We start from the raw sequence: 23,710 nt of genomic DNA, 5'->3' as shown, positions 1-23,710 counted from the left end.
CACATTTTTTGCCACTTATTGTTTGTCTTAAATAAGTTATTACGTATCAGTGAAGTATTTAGGTAAAATGCTGATAGCATCAGTTTGAAGATCTAATTTCAAATCCAAGAGCAGGCTGCAGCTTACCAGAAACTATTTGCATACATCGAAGTGCCTTCCCTGATTCTGGCCAGTAGACATCAAGGAAGAACAGGAGAGAAGGGGAAAAGGAAAGAAGGGAATGCCTTTAATTAAGGGCTTCCCCTAGGAAATCACCCAAAACGTGAGTTGAGGTGCTAGAGAGTTCTGGTGCTCAGATTCATGTTCTGTAATACTTACAAATAATAGTCAAGTCAGCTTGCTGGACATTTAAATTAGAGGAACAGTAGCTTGGCTTTTCCAGGTTTGACTACCTTACAAGCTGCACTTCCTTAGACTTGAGTGTGTCATATTCCTTCCAACCTCCCCGCCCCTACACATCCACAGAGAGGGAGACTGCCGCCACCACCACACGTCATATATAGCAGCATCCAAACCTAGAAAATGAAGAAACTGAGACTCGTTCCTAGAATAACAGAAAACTAGCATTCGCCAAACAATGGACAAGTGACTTTTTATAAATCATGCTGTTATAATAATTGTGTTCTTTAATGGAAGAGTTTTTTCACCAAATATATCCTTTGCTGCTTAAGCAAAGCATTTCAATCAATCCGCAGAGGGGATTTGTGGGTCATTGTGGTTTTGAGGACAGTTTACAGACTGGCATAACCCTGGATACAAGTTCTGAACAAAACTCAGGGAAGTATAGAAGCCTTTAAAATTGAGTTCTTAGCTATTTGGATTGTACCATTTGGTAAAGTAGTCTGTGAAAATCCAGAACTAGGCCTGGTCTTTTCTATCACCTTTGGTAAAACCTAAGAACTTAATGATAAATGGATGTTTCTTTTAAATTATTAATTGATTGGAATTAGCAGTTTTTATTCTTTTAGGAAAATTTAACACAAGAACCTAAAATGGAAAAATGAAGAGATTGTGGCATTCAATCAAGCAGGATCAAGCAGTGCTTTTCATTTTAAATAGTCAAAGGTAATGAATTTTGAAGAATTTTTATTGTTATACTACTAACATGTTCATTTCTGTATCAACTCTTTTCTTTCATTTGTTTGTTTGCCCGAAAGTATACTCAGTATCTTACTGCAATACAGTGAAATTCTCCATACATCCAAAGACTTTGTAAAACTGTCTTTTTTTTTTTTTTGAGGCAACTCTCCTCAAAGCCCTGAAACGCAAGGGAGTTATTGATGTCTTCCAGGACTTTAATTGCAAGAACAGCTTTATCTCTCAGGCAGACAGACACTACACAAATGTTTGGTTTACTGCGTATCACACAGTTAACAAGGTTCTTGTAGGTTCAAGGAAAACAGATTGTGAGGCTTTGCCAGGAGGACTTAACATTCTGGGGGGCGGGGATCCCTGACAGATAACTCTGAAGGGAGTGAAATCTTAAAATAATTTCAACTTAGTCATAATCCTCCAGGAAAAAGTAGAGTGTGGAATGGGAGTTTTTAGAAAAGATGGAATAAGTGTAAAAGGTAAGGAAAGAAATTGTGTTTTTTAACTCCGATGCCCTAAGTACAACCATCCTAAGAAGATGGTCTGTGTTTTGCAACTGCCCTCATTTCTGACCTAGTAATCCAGTCTTCTTAATTCCAAATTGTTCAAACTGTAGAAAAACCTGATAAAAATAGCCCCTTCATCTAACTTGCCTGTTCCAGTTGAATGCTAAGTGTATGTTTCGAGGAAGCTTTAAAAAACGGATTTCATGTGCGCATGGCGGGCTGGCTCTCTGCGCGGTGCTCGCAGCAGCACCGGGACGAGAAGGTAGTGAAGTGTCTTCACGTGCCTATTCGGAGCGTGCCTCCCACCTGCTTTTACTGACTTACTTACCAATGGGCTCTGTTTGTGAGGAAGTTACCAGGCTGACATTTATGGCTCTCCAGGCAAATGAGAACCAAAAGAAGAGATTCTGAATCTTAAAGCTGTTTACCAACTGTGGGAAGAGGTCAACTTTGGGCACCAACCACTCAGACAAAATCCAAAGGTATCAGAGCCATCTCTTCTCCTTTTCTCAAGTCAAACTGTAAAACAAAAGCTGCACAATTATTGCGATATATTGCCAGACTAAATTAAGGCATGGGGAAGAAATTACACGTACTTCTGTGAGAAATGGAGTCTGAAAGACCAGTTCTTTGCTCAGAACTCATGAGTTAAATCGCTTAAAAGCAGACATTGTGGTTATGGTTCCCTGCCATGTGGTGTTTGCTGAGCTCTCTCTGGATATCCTAAAACACTTAAGCCTAAAGGGTTTAGGATGTCTTTGGAAGCCATAATTTGGAGAGAACAACTTTATCTTTGTGGGAGACGCAGGACACAACACAAATGTTTGTTGGATTCCTTCTCTTTTTCTTGACAAGGAGCTTATCAAATAGTTCTCAAGCAAATGATATGGGAAAGCAAATGATTTTCATGGAGAAGAATCATTGTGGTTTAGAAAGCTAGGGCTCAAGGCTTCAGTCAGGTGATATTCTAGGTTTACAGAGAATTAAAGACAAGTTGGAACATAGTTCATCAAAAGTCAGTAAGGTACGGGTGATACACCTTGATGTGGGATTTGTAGGGAAATGCCGAGAAATTTCAAATGTAGGGATTTGTCACAATGGTAGAGGGGTAAACATTCCAGACAAATGGGAGCAGAAATTGGCAGGAGAGGTCAGCAGATACCTAGAAAGGGATTGTCTAAAACAAGGACTACTCTTTAGATTACAGAATTTTCTCTTCTACTGAAGGGTCTACTTGGGCCAAAGAACTAGGAATGGGTAGTCAGAGTAGAATTTTCAAACTGACAGGAATGTTGAAATATTCATAAACCATACAGAGATCATCTCATCTCTGCTTATAATATTCCAGGGGCTTCTTCCCACTGCTCTTCATGTGAAACTTATGGCCCGGCTCCCCCATACATGCTCACCTCTGCAGCCTCCTCCCACGGGGGCAGTCTCTCCAACTCCGCCCCCCCAACACCCTTACTCCCCCTACCCCCTACCCCCTGGCACTCCCTCTGCGGGTGGTCCTCATACTCACCTAACTTGCCAGCCTCAGGGGCTCTATCAAGCTACTTTGGCCTGAGTGCTCTTTCTTTGCCTGCGGGACCCACCATCATTTGTAATCATTCATTTAGTTGTTTATTTGTTTTCTGTCTATGTGCACTATACAATAAACATCATAAAGTCAAAGACTCTGTCTCTCCAGTTCTTTGTTTTGTCATCAGGGTGAATCACAATACCTGGCACCTGATAGGTGCCACACAAAACAAAAGCATGTGAATGAAGGCACTGAGGTTAAAAGAGATTATTTCCTGGAGCTCTCCCAAACGGTTGAGAGCAGAACAGGGACCCGGTACTCAGGTTTCCTGAGAAATCCTGGTTTCCTAGGGTAGCTGGAATACTCTCAGGTAAGAGTTAGCATCAGCATTTATACAGGAGTTGTGACTTACGCTTTTGGAGTGATCATTCAAGAGAACAAGTTTTGAGAATGAGACTGAGTGAAGTCACCTGCCCTGGGGTTGTCCGGAGGGTGAGCTGACACCCAGGACCACATCCCACCACCTCCCACACCCACTTCAAGGTTTCCCTCCTCTCTTCTCTTGGACTTACTCTCCCATGATTGCTGGTCCTCACTCTCTGGTTTTCCTTCTTATTTCTAGCACATGCTCTGCTCCGCCCTTTAGAATGTCCTATCCATATACCTAGACCATGGCTTTGGGGTGAAATTACAGCTTTTCTTTTCTAGGGATTATTTGGGGGGTGTGGAAGAGCAAGATGGAAGGAAGGGGCAAGGGATTGAAATAACACTCTGGTGTCAGTCAGCCCAGGTATGAAACCAGCCATTTATGAGATGTTATCTTATATTAGGAAGAGGATACTTCATTTATTTACTTTTTTGATACTGTGTTAAAGGAAATCTCAGGCTTGATTTTGTAACTCCCCAGAGGACCTTCAGTAGCACAAAGGGTGTTACAAAATTTAAGATCTCAAGCAGCTAAAATCATTTAAACTAATAAACATGTCACAGGATACTTTGTGCGGTCTTGAGAAGGGTAGTATCATGAAATCAAGCGATGATCAGCTTTTAAAAAAACTCCCCAGAGGACAGTCGTCCAGGCTGAGTGATTTGTTGTCAGTGTTCATTTTTTTTCACCTCGTCTTTCCTTCGTAATCATCTTGCTTATGGTCATAGACCTTTTCGCAGGCAATAATACTAGTAATAGCTACCCTTTACTGAACCCCTACTATGAGCCAGACACTTCACATTTTCTCTAATCCTTTTTTTTTTATTTTATTATGTTATGTTAGTCACCATACAATACCTCATTAGTTTTTGATGTAGTGTTCCACGATCCGTTGTTTGCGTATAACACCCAGTGCTCCATGCAGTACATGCCCTCCTTAATACCCATCACCGGGCTAACCCATTCCCCCACGCCCTCCCCTCTAGAACCCTCAGTTTGTTTCTCAGAGTCCACAGTCTCTCAAGGTTCATCTCTCCCTCCGATTCCCCCCCTTCATTTTTCCCTTCCTTCTCCTAATGTCCTCCATGCTGTTCCTTATGTTCCACAAATAAGTGAAACCATATAATTGACTTTCTCTGCTTGACTTATTTCACTTAGCATAATCTCCTCCAGTCCCATCCATGTTGATGTAAAAGTTGGGTATTCATCCTTCCTGATGGCTGAGTAATATTCCATTGTATATATGGACCACATCTTCTTTATCCATTCATCTGTTGATGGGCATCTTGGCTCTTTCCACGGTTTGGCTATTGCGGACATTGCTGCTATGAACACTGGGGTGCATATGGCCCTTCTTTTCACTATGTCTGTGTCTTTGGGGTAAATACCCAGGAGTGCAATTGCTGGGTCATAGGGTAGCTCTATTTTTAATTTTTTGAGGCACCTCCACACTGTTTTCCAAAGTGGCTGTACCAACTTGCATTCCCACCAACAGTGTAAGAGGGTCCCCTTTCTCCACAACCTCTCCAACATTTGTTGTTTCTTTCCCTGTCCATTTTTGCCATTCTAACTGGTGTAAGGTGGTATCTCAATGTGGTTTTGATTTGAATTTCCATGCTGGCTAATGATGATGAACATTTTTTTCATGTGTCTGTTAGCCATTTGTATGTCTTCTTCAGAGAAGTGTCTTTTCATATCTTCTGCCCACTTTTTGACTTGAATATTTGTTTTTTGGGTGTTGAGTTTGAGAAGTTCTTTATAGATCTTGGATACCAGCCCTTTATCTGTAGTGTCATTTGCAAATATCTTCTCCCATTCTGTGGGTTGCCTCTTTGCTTTGTTGACTGTTTCCTTTGCTGTGCAGAAGCTTTTTACCTTGATGTTGTCCCAAAAGTTCATTTTTGCTTTTTTTTTCACTAGCTTTTGGAGATGTATCTGGAAAGAAGTTGCTGTGGGTGATGTCAAAGAGGTTACTGCCTGTGTTCTCCTCTAGGATTTTGATGGATTCCTGTCTCACATTGAGGTCTTTCATCCATTTTGAGTTTATCTTTGCGTATGGTGTTAGAGAATGGTCGAGTTTCATTCTTCTGCATGTGGCTGTCCAATTTGCCCAGCACCATTTATTGAAGAGACTCTAATCCTTACAACAACCTTAACAGGTAGGACGGTTATCAGCATTTCAGGTGAAAAAAAAAAAAGAACGTTTAGAGAAGTTAAGTATATTGCTCAAGATCATATAGCAAATAAGGTCTGTCAGATACTCTAAGCCTGTACCTAACACTGGAGGTAGGGGGTTGGAGTGGTGGGGGGAGACTTCAGTCCTGCCCCACATCCCAATCTCTACCAGCCCAAATACATAATCCAAAAAACAGAAAAATCTGTGTTTGCAAACCCGACTTTAGAATAATTTGCTTGATCTCCTCACCCCTTCCCAACAAGTTTGCCACATCTGAGATCATCTTACATGTATCATTATATTACATATCACTATGTCCTATAACATGCAAACAAAATCAAGTGCCAGGGAAATTTGAACTTGAACAATTGGATTCAAAATCTAGTGTACTGGATTTTGCATCATGGCCAGCAAACTAAAATTTTTACACAGCAAACTGAGTTTTTTTACTTATTTTCTTCAGCTCTCTGTATATCCAAAATGCTTGTGTTTGATGGTGTCTATGCACTTGTGAACTACATTAGGATGAGGTGCATATTCGATCCTTTGGAAAGCATCGGGATCCTGGGAAGCCCGTTACATTAGAACTTCTTTGTTTAATATAAACAGGGAGAGAAACCAAATGTGTCTAACTGATGTACGTTATCTCTGAAGTCTGATTGCTAGCAGCAGTCAGAAGCTGCTGAAGATCCTAGAGTCGCAAAGCTTTGATACAGAGCCCCTCCCCTATTGCCCCTTCCATGAAGCCAGCCCTGGCAGAGCTAGCTTGAGCGGCCTGCACAACCAAGAGAACACAAGAGACCCTACACCTTGTGGGATTTAAGCAACATAGTACTAGACAGGTATTAGGAATTGTAATTTTAAAGACTAGGTAATAATATGTGATGTGCATATAGTCAATTTAAAAAGCAGAAAGGAAAATTTTATGTATGCTGGGTCAGAAGAGTCTTTTCAAAATATTAATTTTCCTCAATATTTCCTTTCTGCCTTGACCCCTCCCTCTGCTCAAGCGTCCGATTAGACCTTCACCGTCTCAGGAGAAGGTCACAGTAGCACCAAGCAGAGAAAGGGAGTCTTCAGATTTCTGAGTAGAGTTCCTTAGGAGAAGAGAAAGGGCCCAGACTAGAAAAAGATTAGCAAAGGAGAATTGGAACGGGAGCAGAGAGAACAGAGACACCCTTAGGTCTCAGCGACAGGGGCCTGCCCTTCACGCCACAGGCGGGGCTCTGGAGAGGAGCTGAGGCCCCAGAGAAGAAACGGCAGCATATTTCATGGTTGATAACCTCCCCCGCACAGCTCCCCAGCCCTGCCATGGTGTGAGAGTTCAAGAGTGATCGCCCCACACCCACAAGTGGCACAGAAGGAGTCCTAAAATCCAAGGGGCCACATGGGTTGTTAGGATGGGAGTCTCTCCAGTGGCTCCTTCAATGGATGGCACTAAACACTGCTCAAGGAACAGTGGGGCTGGTGGACATCTCAGAAGATGCCAGTGTGGCGAGATGAAATTGAGGAGCTAGCTCAAGCCCTCTGGAACAAAGATGCTACCCAGGAGAAGGAAGAGAGCTACGACGAATCCACCGAAATGACATTTCTGCCACAGCCAGGAGAATTTATATCCTGAGTCAGAGCCAAGTAAAGAAAGTTAGGTATCTTGCTTTTCTGCATTTAAGGACTAAATTTCATACCTTCTAACCTGTGATTAAAACCGCAAGTGAGATTTGTGAAGTAACATAAAAAAAAAATGAGGAAACATTATGATTTCTCTGAAATGTGTCTTTGTCTTCTAAATGGGTAATAATAAAAATGTCTATAATCTAAAAAGAAGTCTATAATCTAGAATTAGTGTGCACATAAAGAAATAATAAATTGCTATCAAATGATACTAAAGTAATTAGGCGTTGGGGCTGTTGGATTGTGAGTTTTTCTTTTCTTTCATTTTTATGTCCCATGTTTATGGGTTTTGTTGTTGTTCCTGTTGTTTTAAGAAATAGAGATGAAAGGGGGAGAAAGACAAAAGAGATTGAGAGAGAGAGAGAGAAATGGAAGAAAAGGATTAGGAAAAGAAGAACCTTGAAGTAACATTATGGAGCTTGAACATAAGGCCAGTGGTAAAAGATGGCGTGGGAAATGCGGCTGGGGAGAAATTGTAGAGGGTCTTAAATCTCAGACTAAGACATTTAGACTGTATCCTGTAATCCATGAAGAGCCTCAAAGGGTTAAAATACAGGAGTAACATGATCAGGTCTGCTTAAAAACAGCACTCTGGTAGTTTGGGGGGGTACTCCTAAGAACAGAGGGGTGGGGAGATATCAGTTCCCAAGTTACTGCAGTAAGTAGACAGAAAATCCCGGAACAACTCGGAGAGTGGTAGCAGGACCGGAGAAGCAGCGGTAGAGGAAAGAGCTGTAGGAGGTAGCAAGTTGGTGGCCAACTGGTGAAAACCATCACTGCTGAGAATGACACTGAGATCTCAAATCTTCAGCCTTGTCTTGTCATGGCTGGGCTTTATCGAGAAGGTTGGGCACTTTGAAAGTGGGCAGAACTGAAGATGGCTCAGGAACGCTGGACACTTAGCGCCTGCCAAGTTAGCAGCTTCAGACCACAGACCTATGGGCTCGCGTGCGGCTCTAGGCCTCCTACTCCCCCACGGCTCCACGCTGTCTGGCAGCGCATGGGAAATGCCTGCAACCAGAGCAAAAAAAGCGCCGAAGCTTCCAGATCCTCTCCTCACACTGTCCCAACCAGGAGAGAAAAAGCTGAGTCAAGAGTTCCTGCCTCCGTTTCCGTGAGATTCATCTCCTCCTCTCAGCAGCTCCTTTGTACCATGGGAGCTGGGGGGAGCAAGGCTCTCCCTAAGCATGGCCACAGGGATCTTCCCTTGCTGCTCTCCAAGCAGAAATGAGGCCAGTGTGTTTGAGCAAGATTTTAGTGAAGGCTTGGGTATTACAAAAAATAAAACCATTTGGAGAACAACATGAATCCCCCCAATTCGTGAGGTACAGCCCATTCTCCTGGATCACGCACCCCACTTCATCCCCCTGGGCTCCAAGATGGAAGCAGGAACCCCCTGCATCCTCCATTCTTAGCCTCAAACGTCTCCCTCTTGGTAGATGCCATCTCCAACTCCTGCCCCGCCCCCCAGGGGCATAACATTCCTGAGCATTTGTACTCGGGATTTACTGTTTTGTTCACAGTTGCCCTTGGTCCCTGGGAATTCCGAAAAAAAAAAAAAAAACTAGTATCATTTTTATTAATATTTTAAGTTTTGAAGTAATAAGCAACCTTTAAAAAAGGTTAAAATTAGGGGCAGCTGGGTGGCTCAGTCAGTAAGCATCTGCCTTCGGCTCAGGTCATGATCTCAGGGCCCTGGGATCGAGCCCCGTGTTGGGCTCCCTGATCAGTGGGTAGCCTACTGCTCCCTCTGCCCCTCCCCCCGCTCATGCTCTCTCTCTCTCACTCTCTCGTTTTCTCTCAAATAAATAAAATCTTTTTTTAAGCAAAGGTTAAAATTAGAAAAAAGTTTTAAAATTGCTCATAGATTTTAAAAACCTTCAGAAAACATTAACTATTAGTGGTTTTGTGTATTATTTCTTCTAGTGTTTATATATACTATATAATACAGAGTTTTAATCATACTGGATATACATATACCTGCTTTTTGTAGTACTTATTATATCATAGTCATGTTTTCATATTGACTTTTATACACTTTATCTTATTTTTTTTAACAATTCCTGAAGTTCCATAATTATATTAACGTTTCTATATTTGGGGCTTTAGATTGCTTCCATTATAAAATTATTTCTAACTCATTTTTTTCTGCTTCTATAAATAAAAATTCTTACTGTAGCAAATTTGGACTAGAAGGAAAATAACAAAAGCCACCGATACATGAAATTGTGATATACAGAGGTACAGATTTGATTTCAACTTTTTCTCATTTACTTTAGCCTTATATGGTTACGTGGCTTGCATGATTATAAGAATTTAAGCTTATATGGTTATTCCTCACAGAGGAAATGTGCTCTAAGTTTACCGTAAGTCATTCGATCCCGATGAAGCTCTTGTCTCAGCACAAAGTCCCAGACTGTCCTTCCCCACGTTGAGGCCAGCCCAAATCTCAGTTTCTAGATAGTACTGCTGCCATCAGCAGTCACCGGGCCCCAGCCCTGTCCTGGTGGCCCGCCCCTGCAAGCCACAGAGCTTAGGCTCCCATTTTCTCTTCTTTCTCCCTGTGGAAGAGACACGTTTGTGTAGACTAGCACCCCTCTTGTGAGACCAGCAGGATCTCCTATAACGTGTCTTCTCCAAGGTCAGTGGACCTACATCAAGCGCTTGCCTGGGAGCTCCCAGCCTGCAGCCCCCAAAATGCTCCAAGCAGGAATTGGCAGATTTCTTAATTTCTAGATTATTTTTTACGTCGCTGAGTGTTTGATAATTGCTTTACTCAGCAAGCCTAGGAAATATGTAAGTAGTCATCAGTTTTACAAACGTGGGAATTAAGGTTCCGAAAGGTTAAATGACTTGCCTTGAATAGACACAAAATGATATCATTAGAGAATCAAGGAAGAACTCTCTTTTCTATCAAAATTACTTTCCTCTTGGGGTAAAGAGAAAGGAAACTGTAATAAAGAAAGTACACATGTTGGTCTAATAAGGGGAGGGGGGAAAGAGCAGAGAGAAGGTGTTGGAGAATGGACAAGCCAAGAGATGGAGTGAAAGGCAGAAGTTGTAGGGAGAAAACAATTTTGTAGCCCTGGCCTCTTAAAAATGCTCATTGTTCGTGTGTGGGGGTGTGTGTGTGTGTGTGGGGGGTTGGGGGGGGGGGGGGGGCATGTCGGTTCCTGATTTGATCCACATGCAGGCTGTTTGCCAATTGGCTCCCTTCTGGTCTTGTCAGAGCAGGAAGGAGCCTCCCCCCCAGTCCCCCCACCCCCACCCTCCTACCCCTTCCCTTTCCACCAGGGGTCACTTTTCAGTTGCACGTTTGGAGACAGAGGCTTTGCCCCTCACACCAGATTTGCATCAGTGCACACTGCAACCTGCCCCTTCACTAGGTTTTCAATGATGCCTCCAAGCCATGCCATGGTCTTCTGCTAACCCGGCTGCTCAGCACTATCCCAAACTCCTGGACAGCTGTCTCCCTCCCACCCTACCCCAAATCATGCTGCCACTGCCAAGCTGGCTTTGGAGGAGGGGTCGGGCTGCAAGGCTACATTTCTCTTCATTATCTCAGCCCTCAGGTCCTTGTAGCACCATTGAACAAGACTGCTCTGTTCAAGGTTTGAGGTTGATCAGAGGAAATGTCTGTGGGTGAAGGGGGAAGAGAAGGTTTCCTTTCCCTGTGTACCCTTTGTGTAGCTTGTATTTTGTAATCGGTGTGTTTATTACTTACTCAAAAGTAAAAACTAAGATAAAGCCACGAATACTATATATAACTGCTTCCAGAGTCCAAGTAAAGGAAACCTCTTGCAGAGTTCTACTCAGTGGTTCTACCTTAGTTCCAGGTCTGACTTTTTTGTCTTAGGATCCCCTCTCTACATCCTCCCTCTCCTGAAAAGGGTCACCTTCCAATTCTTACAGTGAGGCTCTCCATTCATTCATAGAAACCCTAACCTCCTGGCCACAGTGGTATGTCTTGACCTATGATTAGTTTCAATAACTAAAACAACCCACCAGACACAATAATCAACAGAAGTTTAGTTCTCAAAATCTGAATGATTCCATCTAGAATAACCATTATAAAATTGTTATCTAGAACAACAGGAATCCAGGATGGCCTTTGCCAACCCATTTCCCAATATTTTCGGATTCCCTCTGCCAGGGTCAAGTGGAGACACGACTTATTCTCTTTGTGATCTTCTGATCTTGACTCTGTGTGCCCTTTGGGTAAATACACACACATACACACTTTTGAAATAATTCTTAGAGATCATATTGTCTAAATCATATTAAATGGAAAAAGCTTTCTAAATGTTCTGATAATCTGCAGTGACTTACTCTGAAATAAACTCTGAAAGTAGACCTTTACATTATTACCCAGTGTCGTTATTCTTTTCCTTTCTTCAGTATCCAACTTCCAGGGTATGCCCTCAAGGTTTACAGGTGACAAACACACTACAGTCACAAGTCCTGCTCAGACAGAAGAACTATTTACCTCTCATCTTTATTCTCACTACATTAAAAAAAAAAAAAAAAACCAACCCTGACAAACACTTTGAATTCGCAGGTTCTGATAAGGTCATTGTCATCTGCAAATAGAGATAGCTTTACTTCTTTCTTTCCACTCTGGATGCATTTTTTTTTAAAGATTTTATTTATTTATTTAACTGACAGAGAGAGAGAGAGAGAGAGATAGGGAACACAAGCAGGGGGAGTGGGAGAGGGAGAAGTAGGCTCCCCGGGGGAGCCCGATGCGGGACTCGATCCCGGGACTCCAGGATCATGACCTGAGCCGAAGGCAGTCGCTTAACCAACTGAGCCACCCAGGCGCCCCTCTCTCTGGATGCATTTTTTTTTTTCTCTTTAATTGCTTAATTTCCTTGGCTATAACCAAAAGTACAATGTTGAATAGAAGTGGCAAGAACAGACATCCTTGTCTTGTTTCTGATCATAGGAAGAAAGTTTTCAGCCTTTCCCTATTGTGTATGTTAGTCGTGGGTATTTTGCAGATGCCCTTTATCTGGTTGAGGAAGTTCCTATTCATTTCTAGTTGGTTGAGTGTTTTTAACATGAAATGCATTGGGGTTTCCTTCAAATGTTTTTTCTCCATCTATTGTGATGATCACATGGTTTTTATCCTTTATTTTATTTATGTGATGTATTATAGTCATTGATTTTCGCATGTTGAGCTAACCTTGCATTCCTGGGATAAAACTGACTTGGTCACGGCATATAATCCTTTTCATATGTTGCTGGATTCAGTTTGTTAGTATTTTGTTGAATTTTTAAGATCTGTATTCATAAAGGACAGTGGTCTTTTGTTTTCTTTCCTTGTGACGTCTCTGTCTAGTTTGGGTTTCAGGGCAACACTGGTCTCATGGACTATGTTGGGAAATGTCACTTCCTCTTCCGTTTTTGGAAAGAGTTTGGGAAGGTATTTGTGCTAATTCTTCTCTAAACATTTGGTAAGAATCACCCATGAAGCCATCTGGGCCTGAGATTTTCTTTGTAGAAATTTTTTTGAGTATAGATGACTTTAATGGTGAAATCTCTTCTTGCTTCTTCACAAATATAGAATGATTCATGCTCCCCAGAATTCCACTCTGTCTCAACTCCTCTTGGTCTGAGTTTGAGGAGAAGAATCACTGTGGAAGAGATTGAATATGATTTGCTCATTGAGCTCAAAAGTGATTTCCTACACTCTCTGTGGTGCTTTTGCCAAGTGAGAATTTTCAGTCTTTTTCTAACAAAGAGTCAGGGACATGGATAACAATGAGAATTGAACTGTTATAGCTTCATGAAGAAACCTTTCTGTTTTAAATTACAAGAAAATTTAGACATAATATTTATAAATACTATTCCTATTTATTTTGAACCCTCATTAATAGATATTAAACTAGTGGGCGCCTGGGTGGCTCAGTTGGTTAAGTGGTTGCCTTTGGCTCAGGTCATGATCTCAGGGTCCCGAGATCGAGCCCCACATCAGAATCCTTGTTCTGCGGAGAGTCTGCTTCTCCTTCTCCCTCTGCTGCTCCCCCTGCTTGTGCTCTCTCCTTCTCTCTCAAATAAATAACTAAAATCTTTTAAAAAAATAGATATTAACCTACTTATTTTTTGAAATGTTAATAATCTATTCAGCTGTAAAAATTTATTATTAGCTACCTATCTGCACTAAAAGTATAAAAACATACATGGAAGGGATACAAACAAGATAATAGTTATTTCTGGAGAGTGGGAAAAAATTGGAAGTAGAACTTTAGTTGTATGGATAAAGATTTGTTTGTTTTTTTAAAAAAGACAGAAATTTGAAGCAAATGTGGCATTCATGTTGACATGTAAAATTTGGGTAGAGGGTTCCTGAGTGTCTAGTTCTGATGGGCAGATCAAAACAGGGAATATTTACATAAAAGGAACATTGATGTTCTACAGGGTGCTTTTTAAATTTAATGTTATGATAATAAGTGAAGGAAGTGAACAAATTACAAAGAGGAAATGAAATTGCCCCACCCTGATTACCCTGCTAGACTGGGGGACTTACTCCCCGCCAGCTTTGGGAATTGCTTTGGCTGAAGGAAGCTGCCTTCCCCGTGAGCATGCTCCCCTCTCTCAGTCATCCTTCATCCAGTGACTGGTCAGTGCAGGTATGAAAGTCTGTTCCCCCTGCTCTAACTCGGAGCAATTCTGAAGAGACAGCCCAGCTTCAAAATCCCCTAAGGTTCGTCTGACACATTTGTGAGACTGCCCCTCAGCCCAGCTTCTCCCTCTGTCAAGTCCTGCGTTTTTCCCCTCCCCCACAGGTAGTGACCCCAAGAACTTTCCTGATCACAAATCTCCATCTCCGGGATGTGCATTCTGGGGAACTCAACATGTGACACATACGGAGGTATATAAATATAAAATCTCACTAATAACAACAAAAAAGCTCAAGCTTAAACCAGTAACAGAATCCTGATTTTATTGGAGGTAGCAGTGTGCTCTAATGGAAGGATATATTTTCCAGCCTCCCCTGTAGCTAGATGTGGCCATATTTACACTATATTTACATTATATCATATTTCCATGACATTATATTATACATTATATCACCTTCACATTTACATTAAGAAAACAAAGCTATTGAAATGTCAAAGTACTGCTGGACTTCCAGATAGGGTCTTTTATTTGCAGACTTCCCCTGAGCACGGAGCCTGACGAGGGGCTCGATCCCACCAGCCTGAGATCATGACCTGAGCAGAAATCAAGAGTCGGACTCGTAACCGACTGAGCCACCCAGGTGACCCAAAATAGGGTCCTTTAGGACAGTAGACTCAGACAGTAAGTTTTCCTCTTTGGGCAGCTCTCTTCCTCTTTCCTGCTGCCTGGAAGGGGGATAGAATAACTAGAGCTCCCCCACTCATGCTGTGCCCCTAAGGATGGCAGCCACGGTGAAACATGTAGAGAAGCTGGGTGCTTGATGATTTCATGAAGCACCATGTCATTCTGTATTGCTACCTCTGGACTTAACAAAACACGAGGTTTTTTGTTTTTTTTTTTTTAAGATTTTATTTATTTGACACACACAGAGAGAAAGAGAGAGCACAGTAGGGGGAGTGGCAGGCAGAGGGTGAAGCAGGCTTCCTGTGGAGCAGGGAGCCCAATGGGGGACCCGATCCCAGGACCCTGGTATCATGACCTGAGCCGAAGGCAGACGCTTAACCAACTGAGCCACCCAGGCGCCCCTGGGAGTCTTATAAATGAAACTTTGTCAACCTTAGGTATTTTAGCCACTTCATTTAGCTTAGTTTTTTTTTTAACTTTTAATATCTTTATTTTTTTGAAGTGTCTGTTGCAGTGACTTTATTTATTTATTCGCTTGTTCCTTTGTTTTTGCCACTGTTAGTTTTTATTTTCTATCATAAACTGCCAAACCTAATTATAATTGAAACAAATGGATTATTTTATGGTCTGCAGGTGAAATAGAAAGTGAAAACATAATTTTGGAAAATGATTTGGCTTGTAAATGTTCTTATGGTGTAATTCTATTTGCAGAAACACATCCTAAGTAGTGTGTGTGTGAAGCTTTAACAACAGAAACATTTACATTATAAGGAAAACAGAAACTACTTAAACAGCAACATAATGGAGTGGGTAATAAAATATTATATATTCATTGAATTAAGGAATTAAAGAAACAAAGAACATTTTTATTTTAAAAAGCATTTTGTGGTAACAATTTAAAAATATAGAAGTTTATGAAGTAAAAGCAGTAGTCTCCCTTTCCTACTATAACATCTTCACTCCTAACTGTTGACAGTCTAGTGTATATCTTTCCATAATTTTTCCTTTGTCTGTACAAATCAATACAGATATGCATTCACATTTACAAGATATTTTAAAATTAGATAATACACATATAAAAGAAAAATTATCATTAACATGGAGAAATGCTCAGAGTACAATAAAAAGTTTTATAAATAGTATATACATTTGATATACAGCAAGATCTCAATTACTTTTCAAAACGTGCCTAGAAAAAAAAGACTGGAGTGAAATATATAATAAATGTGTAAATGAATGACTAGTAAATTCTAATTTTCAGTATTAATAAATAGTTTACTATTAGTAATAATTATATTTTCTCTTAGAACTAATGCAGGGTTTTTTCCCACAATCCCCATGAGACTGAAAGTAAAAAACATCTTACTAAATTTCAGGGGAATTATGGGAGACTGAGGGCACATATTTGAACCACCTGCCTCCCAGTCCCATCCAAAATGACCTAGAAAATTTAAAAATATGCAAAACCCTAAATCAGTACTGGAAGCTAGGGAAGGAAACTATACAAATGCCAGAAACTTCAAAGAATTTCTTCTAAATCTTGTGCAGTTGGGACCAGATTTAAAAAAGACATCCAAGGCCAATTTGCCAAACACCAAAGGAGTGGCATAACCTGGAGGGGTGAGGCCTAGAAGCTGACTGTGGGACCACATCCGTGATTTGGCTCTGGAAAATTGTGCAAGTGTGAGAGTAGCAAAGGTGGCAAACAACAGTAAAGGCTTCAAACAGAAAGCTCCTGTATGGTGGCCATGGTTATATTATTGGATGGTTTCCCCCAAGCTTTGGAGGCCTTCACTGCCTCTGCAGAGCTGTGCATGAAGGCAAGGCCTAAGTGCCCCTCCTGCCCCCGCCCCCCCACCCCCCACCCCCACAGGGAGCAGACTGTCACTAGCAGCAGTATTCCTTGATGATGCTGTGGGCACTGGGCTAGAAACCTTGGCCTGGGTAGTTATATCACCCACCAGCAGGGAGCTTGGGGGTGCCTCTGGAAGCCCTAGATAGGAAGCCCGCCACAAAATCTGTCAAATAGCACAGCCCTTTCACCAAATGTGAGAAAGAAACTTTATAAGTTGAAATTTAGATAACCATATTTTTTTTCAATTTTGACTTCACCTTCACACAGTACATAAGAATTACTTTGAGATGGATCATAGACGTAAATGTGAAAAGTAAACCAATAAAGCTTTTAAAGGAAAACATTATGTCTTCATGATCTCTGGACAAAATTTCTTAAATAGAACATCAAAAAAACCATCCAGAAAATACAAGATTAGAAAACTGAACTTCATTAAAACAAAGAAGTTACATTTGTCAAAAGGCAACATTAAAAGAATTAATAAGGCAAGCTACAGATGGGAAGAAGATATTTGCAAAACATATGCCTGACAAAGGACTCATATCCACACTATATAAAGAATTCCCACCAACCAATGAGAATAAAACAGGAAAACAAACTAAAAATGGGTAAAATACTTTAACAGTCACTTTAGAAAATGACCAATAAGCGTGAACATTATTAGTCACAGGAAAGCAAATGGTTAACAATACCAAGTGTTGGTATTGATGAGAACACTCATACGTTGTTGACATAGGTGTAAACTGATTTTAAAAAAATCGCTTTAGGAAGATGTTTGACGGTGTCCAGTAAAACTAAACATATGTATACCTAGGGCCCAACACTCCACTTTTAGGTATGCAACCTACAGAAATGAATACTTGTATCTATTGAAATACATGACCATAAAAGGATGGCCATAGCTTTATTTATGAAGCCCAACAACTATAGAAGAATAAGTATATGTACTTTAGAATATCCATATCCATATGAAAGAAGAACAAACTATTTCTATATGCAGAAACATGGATGAGTTCTCAACATCATGTTGAGCAAAATGAGCCAGACTCAAAAAAGTAGGATGACAGTTGTGTCCTCCAAGAAGCAGATGCCAAAACTGAGTTAGAAGCACAAAAGATTTGCTGGAAATAGAAATGGACAGGGAGAGCCTCCAAACCTGACATTTAGAAGAGAAAGGACACAAGCTGGGTAGAAAGAGCCTCAGCCTTCAGTGCGGCTCCGGGAAAATCTCGGCGAGCTCAGTGAGGAGCTTCAACATAAAGAAGGGTTTCTCAGTAGCCAGAAATGGAAAGCCAAGGTACGGCCATGTTCAGTCAGTGACTGGTGCTACCCAGGAAGTACATGACTTTAACTCAAAAGCTGAAGCGTCACCAGGATAAAAAGCCCAGCTTAGGGAATATAGTCAATGGTATTGGAATGGCATTGTGCAGTGACAGATGGCCACTACACTGTGGTGAGCAGAGTATAACATATAGACTTGTCAGATCACTATATTGTACACCTGAAATTAATGTAACACCGAGGGTTAACCATACTTTGATATAAATGAATAAATAACAACAACAACAAAAGCTGAGACACACACACACACACACACACACACACACACCTGGAGATGTGGTGGATCATCTCTTGAAGGGTGATCTGAGTGACACACCCGGGTGGCTGCCACAGGTACACACCACGTGATTGCACGTGTACGATGTCCAAAGTTGTCTAATCTCATCTAGTCCACAGCGACGGAGGTCAGAAGAGCAAGGATTGTGACTGGGAGGGAGGCAGGAGGGAGCCTGTTGGGTGGTAGTAAATATGCTATTTCTAGATTTGAGTGATAAATACATATATTTGCATCGATATAATTTATGCAACTTATGATATGTAGGTTATACTTCTGTTATAAAGGGGAGGGAATGATAGAGATGAAGTTTCCTTTCCAGAATTGCACGTGGCCCTGACTCCCCGAGGTTGTTTGTCTAGGGAACCAGCCACACATCTCCTTTTTAGACTTAAGAGGTCCCTGAAAGTATTTTTAAGAAAAAGAGTAAAAATAATAATAATAATAATAATAGTAATAAACCCTTTCCTGGTTTCTGGTAGAGATAGCTAAAAAGAATTCTCACTATTTAAATATAAATAAACAGCAAAGTCCCATATCCGGCAGGACTAGGTTTGGCTGTGACAGACAACCCAAAGTAATACTGACTTAGAAAAGATAGGATTTATTTAATTATCACCTAAAAGAAGTCCAGAGGTAGTTGGTCCAGTCCTAATTTGGTGCTGCTCAATGGGCTCCGTTTATCCTACCATTCTGCCATCCTGCAGCGAGGTAAAAACCATCTGCACATGGTTTTTACCTCACTGTCCAAGAGGGCACCTTCAGCGGCAATCATTACACTGCCTTCTAGCTACAAGAAAAGATGACAAAGGGACACCTTCCCTTCCATTTGGTGACACTACCCAGAAGTTATACATAGTGGTGGAACTCGTTCTATGAGCATGCCTAGTTACAAGGCAGTCTGGGGCATGAGGGTTTTATTTCAGGGGCCAGGTGCTCAGCTAGAAAGCAGAGTTCTATTACTAAGGATAAAGGCAAAACAGATACTGAGGGATAACATGCTAGTTCTGCCATAACCCACAGAAGAATTTGTAGGATAAAGGAAAAAAAAAAAACCAGCATACAATAGCGGAGGATCATATCAGAGAAACATGTATACTTTAAAAACAAAAATTTTTAGATGCATCCGTATTATGCTCTTATTTTTTTTTTTAAGGGCTATACACGCAAGGGGTACCTGGGTGTCGCAGATGGTTAAACGTCTGACTTGATTTCAGCAAGGTTCCTGATCTGGGGGTCGTGAGATCGAGGCCAGAGTCAGGCTCCGCACTCAGTGCAGAGTCTGCTGGAGATTCTGTCTCCCTCTCCCTCAGCCCCTCCTGCTCATGCTCTCTGTCTCTAAAATAAACAAATAAATCTTTGTTTAAAAATGCTGTATATTTGGAAACAAGTGATATGAGATAAACTGAACAGAAAGAGTTTAGGAGGGCATCAGTTAAGAAATAGAAATGAAAAGGGAACTGGGTGACTAAAGAAAAAAGTATCTTGAAATTAATTCTGCAAATTGTGAGATTTTGTACTTCATTAGAGGCAGCGGAGAACAGAACTGACAATGTAGAAAACCGTATCACTAATACAGTCGACAAGCTTGCTGAATTTTTGCATGGCAACAAGAAAGGGAAAGCAGACAAGAGAAATGTGCCTTCGGAGAGAAAACAGTTGTGGAGCACTAACCATGAGGGGCCACTATGTGGATAATGGTAGTTTTGAAGAAAAGATCTAAACAAATGGAAGAGGAGCAATATTGAAAGCCACAAACAAAGAAAAGTTTATAAGCTAAAAGTAGAATTTTTTAAAAATATTTTATTTGTTTATTTGTGAGAGAGAGAGAGAGCAAGAGCGAGTTGGGAGCAGAGGGAGAAGCAGACTCCCTGCCGAGAAGGAAGCCTGACACGGGACTTGATCCCAGGACACTGGGATCATGACCTGAGCAGAAGGCAGATGCTCAACTGACTGAGCCATTCAGGTGTCCCTAAAGGTAAAACTTAATATGCAGATCAACATAGCTTCCTAGATACTAGGAAAAAAATAATAAATGAAGAAAATATAGACACATCCTGGTGAAAGTCTGAATGTCAAGGCAAAATAAAGATTCCTACGAGAATCTGGCAGAAGAAAAAGATCCTTCACCTAGAAAGGAAGGAAAATAATTTTTTCTTCACTTTCTCCCTTGCCATATTTGAAGCCTAAACATAAGGAGCAACATTTATGGTGTGAAAGAGGTGAGAGCAGGAAGAGCTAATCCTGTCGGTGACTTTGCAGGATTGGGATACAGAGGTTGTACACTTGTGTGAAAGAGAGGGATGCTCCCTTTTTTCATCGATCCATTGTATCTTTAGATTTCTAAGTAAACTTCAAAGATGGGGATAGGTGAGTACCTGCAAGAAACCCCAAGGGATTTCTGCCAGCTATTTTACAGTGGATGAGTCACGCAGGGCGAAAGCAAGTGACTGGAAAATAATGGTGGGCACCTGGTCAGAAGAGCAGGAAAACCTTGCAACTTACATAAATGTCATCCCAGCAAACTGAGAGTGGTGGCGGTACCACCAGGCCAAGTGGACTTCATGTGTGTGCAGGCACACTCACTTTCTGAGCCTCTCTCTCTCCCCTGCTCTTTGATATTGAGCAAGGATACAACTTCCTCTAGACCAGGAGGCTCTCGCGGGGATGGGAGCTTTCATGTAGGGAACACAGAGATCTGAAGAGTTGGTCTGTGAAGTGATATGTAACTTTACGATGTGGCCATTTTGAGGGGGGGAATAGAATCCAACGTTAATTGAGTTCTCATAAGAGTCTATGACCCCCAAAAGATCCAGAACCAGTCCTGATGGCTTTGTAAACAAACTGAGAAAAGTGATAAAATGAGGAGAGAAAATAAGGAAAAGGGAGAGATCCTGGAAATACAGTGAACATGTCCTAAGCATCCAAGAAAGAGAAAACAGAAGAGATACGGTAGAAGCAATATTCAAAGGAATAACCGGGGGAAATTGCCGAGTTTATAGAATTAAAGGTTACCAGGCAGTAAGGAAGAGACAGAGACACCTAGACATACCCTGTTGAATATTTCAAGATTTAAGGAGAAGAAAAAAACCTCTACAAGCATCCAGGCAAGGGGAAAAAAAAACAAAACAGCTTATTTCTTAAGCAGTGGTTCTCAACCCCAGCCATGTATTAAAATCATTGGGTGAGCTTTTAAAAAATACTGGTGTCTGGGCTCCATCCTTAAACATTCTGATTTAATGACTCTGGTACGGAGCCTGGGCATTGACATTTAAAAAAATCTCCCTCAGTGATTTGAATGCACAGCCAGGGTTGAGAATCACTGCCCCAGGGGAAGAAAAACCATCCACTTCTCCTCCAGAGAACCAAAGAGCAGCAGTAAACGGAGACTGACTTCCAAGCTGGGGAGGAAAGCGATGATACGCTCAGTCAAGAGATCATTTGTAGGGAGACCAGGCCGGTGCTCAGGAAGTATTGCACTCACAGTTTAGAGGTCCGATCCAGCCAGCCTAGAGCTGGATCAAGATAAAGACCCCAAGAATGAGGGTAACATGATAAAAAGAGATGTTAGGAACTAATGGAAACTAAGTAAACCTAGAGTAACGTCTGGAAAACAGTCGTTAATATGGTTATAAGACAAAATAAATTTCAAAAATCAATCTCCAAAGAAAAGTTAATAATGTACAGTAACAGTAAAAATTTAGATCTAGGGCACCCGAGTGGCTCAGTCGGGTAAGCATCCAACACTTGATTTTGGCTCAGGTCATGATCTCAGGGTCGTGAGATCCAGTTCCCATGTCGGGCTCCTTTATCAGCGGGGAGTCTGCTTGAGATTCTCTCTCTCCCTCTGCCCCTCCTCCACCCTGGCTTCTTGCCCTTTCTCTCTCCCTCAAAAACAAAACAAAACAAAACAAAAAACACAAACATTTAGATCTAAATTCCAGAGTACATCAATCGTAATTAGGGAGAGGCAGTAAGGACAGTAAAAGCCTGAAAGAGTTCTCATTTTACACGGATGATAATTAATAGTTATATTCTTAAGCTTGATAAGCAGAGATAAACATATTTTGAATTATGTTTAATAACAAAAAGATTATCACTATTAGAAAAAATGTAATTATAGCTTTAAACTACTAGAGAAATAAGAGCTAAGAAAACATAGTTGGTGAAAATATAGCAGGATATAAAACTATTACACAGTATGATACTGTTTTATGAATATATATATAAAATACACATAAAAGAATACAAAAAAGAAACAGCCCCATATTAACACTGGTTGTCTTCAACAAGTTGGGATTATGGAGTTTGTGGTTTGTTTTTTTATCAATATGTTTCAACTTTTTCTAAATATTTTACAATTAGCATGTTATTTTTTGTAATTCAAAAAAATCAATGAACACTAACATTTTAAATTAATATTTGTCTCTCTTTTATCTTCTATGCAATTTCATAGTGCTTATTTACTACCCAGGATAAAAGTTAAGTTTTTTAATGTGCTAATTTTAGCAATTACAGGATTTAAAAAATCTGATCCTACATATTTCTGAAGACTAAACACCCGCGAATATCATAAAGGTGTTTCTGTGAACATTTCTTACTAAGTCACTTTCTCGAAGTAACATGTTTGTGTAAAATCTTGCCAAAAACAAGAATATTAAAATGTGTTCTGCATTAAGAAGGAATCCACATCACAAGTATATTAGAAGTTAACAAGATTTGGGAGTAAAAAACATGAAACCAGAAGAACTTGGGAAAATGTGCTTGCAACTATAAATTCTGTAATTAATTTGCTTTGCAAGATTTTTTGGAGATGCTAGGTCACCAAGTAACATCTTGGATTTGCTTTTTATTTAGTCAAAACATACAAAAGCATACATTATTTGTGGCAGGACTGTGGTCTCAATGCATTTTCCAGCCAACTCTTCAATTTTGATATGAAGAACACTGCACAAAGTCATTTGTTCTTTAATTTCACTTCAATTATTCCTTACATCTGTCCCACACAGAATGCGGGATTTTATTTAATCCGTGTTTTCCCAGGCTTCCATAGCTTGAGGGTACTAATGGAGTCCCATGAAGAAGAATCCAAATTCTATGGGCCTCTAACTTACCTTCCATGGGTACCTTCGGCAGGACCTCAATTGCCTGCGGCTCTTAAGGACTTCTAGATGCCCCTGGGTGTATATACTCCATGTGCTCCCAGAGGGGTCTGCCTTTGTTGCTGGAACTTCCTGCTGTGCCATCCCACATCCCACTGGGCAAGCTCTGCGTGGCTGCCATGCCTGCGAGTCTCACTGCCTTTTGCCACAGTGCAGGTAACAACACCCCTCGTGCAGAAGGCGTAAAGCTTCAGAGTGCTGTGTTGGGAAGAAGGCAAGAATAGTTCATTCCTCTCTTGCCATCTTGTAGCCAGCCAGTTTTGCTCCTGCCTTGGCGTCCTGTTTTTAAATAAAGCTCCTCTTGTTTTTTCTTTCTGATAACCCTGCTCTGTGTGTGTGTGTGTGTGTGTGTGTGTGTGTGTGTGTGTGTGTGTGT

General features: G+C 41.0%; 2 long non-coding RNA genes across 5 annotated transcripts in view; both read right to left on the bottom strand.

Moving 5' to 3' along the window:
* Positions 1-281: 281 nt before the first annotated feature.
* Positions 282-3,209, bottom strand: LOC141370027 (uncharacterized). 2 transcript variants are annotated; one of them, XR_012373717.1, is made up of 3 exons: positions 3,121-3,209; positions 1,927-2,131; positions 282-515 (listed from the first exon to the last, which is right to left on the bottom strand). It is a non-coding gene; the product is annotated as an uncharacterized lncRNA (long non-coding RNA). The 2 variants fall into 2 exon arrangements; XR_012373712.1 differs by having other exon boundaries at positions 1,927-2,117.
* Positions 3,210-5,210: 2,001 nt separating this feature from the next.
* Positions 5,211-23,710, bottom strand: part of LOC112829341 (uncharacterized) — a 43,960-nt gene continuing 25,460 nt past the window's right edge. For all 3 annotated transcript variants that reach the window (XR_003209691.2, XR_003209690.2, XR_003209693.2), the window contains exons 3-6: positions 23,287-23,532; positions 19,350-19,510; positions 18,167-18,347; positions 5,211-5,698 (exon numbers count right to left, since the gene is read on the bottom strand). This is a non-coding gene — a long non-coding RNA (uncharacterized lncRNA). The remainder of the gene's footprint in view (positions 5,699-18,166; positions 18,348-19,349; positions 19,511-23,286; positions 23,533-23,710) is intronic.

Source organism: Callorhinus ursinus, unplaced genomic scaffold (assembly GCF_003265705.2).
Source record: "Callorhinus ursinus isolate GAN/ISIS: 27379988/994484 unplaced genomic scaffold, GSC_fseal_2.0 scaffold1, whole genome shotgun sequence".
Taxonomy (NCBI): domain Eukaryota; kingdom Metazoa; phylum Chordata; class Mammalia; order Carnivora; family Otariidae; genus Callorhinus; species Callorhinus ursinus.
This window is presented reverse-complemented; position numbering and strand designations above follow the sequence as displayed.